We start from the raw sequence: 4,316 nt of genomic DNA on the forward strand, positions 1-4,316 counted from the left end.
ACCAGCCGCTTGTATAGTTTTAAGGTCCTCCCCCGTGCACACGAGGACCGTCAAGCTGACGGTGACATTCAATTTAGCATGCGTGTGGGGGGGCGGGGCCTATGATGTCACCTGATGTAAATAACGCTAGCACAGCGACGGTTCGACCTGTTAGCTTCAAAAACACCAAGCTAGTTCTCGCTACTCAAGTGGCTGCTCAGCTAGTTTAAGGTCCACCCCCATGCACACACAGACCATCAAGCTAGCTCTGACGGGGGGAGGGGGTGAAGCCTTGGATGGCACATAATGAAAATAATGCTAGCATGGCAATTTTTTGACCTGTTAGCTCCAAATATACCAAGCTAGTTTTAGCTGCTCAGCTCGATGGAGCAGGCACCATCAAGCTAACGGTGACATTCAACTTAGCAGGCGGGGAGAGGGGGTGGAGCCTGGGATGTCACATGATGTAAACAACTCTGGGTCGGCAACAGTTCGACCTTTCAGCTTGACCAAAAACACCAACCTAGTTTTAGCTGCTCGGCTAGTTTGCGCTTCTCCCCCATGCACTTAGGGGCTGTAAAGCTAACGGCGACGTTCACCGCCTGAGCAGGCGGTGGCATTTTGGGGGAAGGGGCGGAGCCTAAAAATGTCACATTTCATAAACAGCGCTAGCACTGCAATGCTAGCGGTTGCCAGAGGATCAGAACCTCTCTGACCTCCAAGATTTCAGAATAAAAGCTCCTTTCATGCACAGACAGAACACCAGAAGGCCAAACAGTGTGTGTGTGTGTGTATGTGTGTGTGTGTGTGTTAAGGAAGACAGCATGGACTGAAACAACAAGAACCACTCTGAAGCCGTTATCTCAGACAGGATATCCTGTTCTGATAGATCCCAACTTCCTGTGAGACCCCCCCCCCCCCCCCCCTCGGGAAAAAATGTCCACAACAGAAACCAATTAAAACAGGCATTATTGATCAATTCGTCCCCGACTTGATCAATAACTTTAAATCAATAAGTAAAAATCATATATTATTGAGAAATCAGTGTAATCTTATAATAATACTTATGTTATGTTAACTGTGTTATTATTAAAGGGTGAGAGCGGAGGGGAACAGCGCCCCCTAGTGGTGGAGGAGTGTGAACATTGGAAATAATCGAAGGATGCGTTTCCTGTGGAGCTCCTTCCTCCTCCTCCTCCTCCTCGTCGCTGTTTATCAGCTCGTCCAGCGGGGGCCAACGCCCAGTCTCAACAGTCATCGCCATGGTAACGCCCTCCTCCCCCCCCCCCCCAAACAACCCGCCGCCTCCTCTTCCTCGTCAAAGTAAAATGAGATGGAGAAAACACACAAGCGATGCCCGCGGGGGGGTGTCCCAGACATGAAGTTCAGCCAGTCACCGTGGCGACGGTTGCTGATGGAGATAAGCGGTTCTTGAATCGGAACCGTCCAACGATGACATCATAAATCCCGGGGTCGCGGCTGACGGTTAGCGCGCCGCGCAAACGTCAATCTGCGAGCCGCAGATAGCCACGCCGCTACTTGACAAAGGAGGGGGGCGGAGTCAAGGCCTTCAAATGTGCAGCGGACACATGAATCCTGGGGGGGGATTGCAGTTGAAGCTAACGTTAGCCGGCTAGGCTAGCATTGAGCCGTCGGGGCATGGAGCAGAACCCAGGGGAGATGTTAGAAACAAAACACGGGCAGCATCATCGGACACCACATCGATTGCCATGTTTGACCTTGGAGTCCAACGGCATCCTAGCATTGGCATAGCATATGCTAGCACGAAGGGAGCAGGAAGAGATATTAGCATTTGCATTGGCAACGTCGGGTTTGCAACCACTAAAAAAACAGAAGACCCCAAAACAGAAGCATTACCGATGGTAGTTTCACCAACACTACAAAAGCCAGGGTCGAAAGTAGCATTAGCATTGTCAGCTTCACTAGAACTAGCTGAGGAGACTGTAGCATTTTCATTAGCAACATCTTATATACTAACGCTACAAGAGTAGGAGTAGACAGTAGCATTGGCATTAGCAATGTTGGCAATTAGCAATCTTTTCTGATACTACAGGAGCAGGAGCAGACCGTAGCTTTAGCATCATCAGCTTCACCAACACTACGGGAGTGGGAGTAGGAGCAGAGTGTAGCATTAGCATCGTCACCCTCATTAACACAAAGGGAGCAGGAAGAGACAGCAGCATTCGGGTTTACTAACTCTAAGAGGAGCAGGAGCAGAGAGTAGCATTAGCATTGTTAGCTTCACTAACACTAAGGGAGGAGACAATAGCATCTGCATTACCATTGTTAGCTTCACCAATACAACGTGGGCAGGGTCAGACAGTAGCATTAGCATCCTTAGCTTCACTAACGCTACATGAGCGGGGACAGACAATAGCATAAGCATTAGCTTGTGATCACAATAAACTAAAAACAAACAACAGTTAATGATTTCAAAAACAAAGAAAAGACAACAAAAAAAATATGTGAAAAGAATGTTATATTGGGGGAAATTTTAAATATATTTACAATCTCAGATTTTCATCTAAGGAAATATATATTGCTCTTACGTCTATTCGTTCCAAAATTCATTCATCGTATTCATTAGTTTTCTTATTTTTCCCTATAATCTATTACTCTGTTTCCCTTAAATTTCTTGTAGTTTTTCCTGATAATTACTTCATACTTTCACCCCAAATATATGGCAAAAATTACAAGAATGATTCCTTCCTATTTTAACCCTGCTAATTCCATGCATATTTTTCACCAATAATTTCTTTATATTTGATTTTATCTTTTTTTTTGACATTTTCCCTGATAGCTACAAACTTCACCAGATAATGAGTTCTTAATTCTGCTGATAAATTAATACCATCTTCCCTAAAAAATTTGTCCTATTTTTTCCAATATATACACTTCCAAAATTTCATCCCCCAAAATCTCTTCTTAATAATTTCCAATTTTTTTTCTGACAATTATTTCTTATTTTTGCTGTTATCTTGTGCTAATTTCTTCCTCTAATGGCAATTTCCCCTCATTTTACCCCTGGTATTTCCATCAGATTTTCCCTAAAATACAAAAATTTCAAGTTTTCCAGGAAATTATTTATAATTTTCCCCAACTAATTTCTTCCTATACTTCATGGAATTTTCCTCTAATTTTTAACTGTGATAATTTCTTCCTAGTTTCCACAAAATATTCTTCAAGTTTTTCCTGATTATTAATTTCTATGTTTTTGCCAATAGTGTCTTATCATCTTCCCAAATAATTTCTTCCTTTTTTCCTGTAAATTTCTGTTTTTTTCAATTTCCCTGATAAATTCTTCCGTTTCCTGAATCAATCATTTCTCCTGAGAATCACCTATTTACCTCCAATTTTTTTTTTTAATATTTCACTGTAATTTTATTCTAATTGTCACCCTGATATGAAATTTGCAAATTTCCGTTTCTCTTAAAATATTCTCGTTTTGAGGTGTTTTTTATTTTTTTGTATTGGCGCTTTTCCTGAAAATGATTTCCTATTTTTGCTGGTAATTCACCCTTTGGTTATTTTCAGTAAAAGAAAAAAAATATTTTATTATCAGGAAGCCTTTTTTTTTTTGAAAAAATGGGAAGAAATTAGAGGAGAAAAAGGGATAAATAACATATTTGGCTCGGAATTTCTTGTAATAATATTTTATTTCAAAATTCTTTCAATTTTCCTCATTATTATCCTGATAATTTCCTCATATTTTCCCCAAAATCAAAAAAATTTACCTAGAACCCACTGATAATTATTTACAGCGTATACCGGAAATCAACTCTGCTGTCCTGGTCGCTTCCGCCGGAAGTCGCCGATAATTTCCCCCGTTAATCCACGGGATTGACACTCCGCTGCAGCGGGACCCCCCGCAGGTTCCCGGATGAACCCTCGGAGCACGAGCCTTCCGCTTCCGGCCGTCGCGTGGTTGCTCTTCGTTGTTATTATTATTATTTTTTTTTAATTTTAATTTAATTACCGTAATGACCAGAGCGCCATTTATTACCGTAAAAGAGCGCAGATTAAAAAAAATAAAAATAAAGGAGGGATGATGGGAGGCGGAAACGGTTTCTGGAGACGGGCGGAGGACGGCGGCGGGACGAGGATGAGGAGGGTGAGGATGAAGAGGAGGATGAGGAGGGGGACGCGTCCTCGCGTCGATAAAAACACGATAATACTCAAAAAAAAAAAAGAAAATAAACAAAAAAAAAATATAACACACACCGTGGATTAGCGCAAGATGGGGAGAAGGAGGGAGGGGGATGAAGATGTCCTACCTTTCGCAGCAGAAGAAACCGTCCGTCTGTGACGCGACGACG

General features: G+C 42.5%; 1 protein-coding gene across 1 annotated transcript in view; it reads right to left on the bottom strand.

Annotated features, from left to right (window-relative positions):
- The window catches only part of dmtn (dematin actin binding protein), a 14,587-nt gene extending 10,271 nt beyond the window's left edge, over window positions 1-4,316 (bottom strand). The window contains exon 1 of the mRNA XM_086152859.1: window positions 4,275-4,316. The gene's annotated coding sequence lies outside the window, so the exon portion shown is untranslated. The remainder of the gene's footprint in view (window positions 1-4,274) is intronic.

The sequence above is a fragment of the Fistularia commersonii genome, chromosome 9, assembly GCF_037954325.1.
Source record: "Fistularia commersonii isolate RoL2024-O1a breed Wild chromosome 9, RoL_Fcom_v1.0, whole genome shotgun sequence".
NCBI lineage: Eukaryota > Metazoa > Chordata > Actinopteri > Syngnathiformes > Fistulariidae > Fistularia > Fistularia commersonii.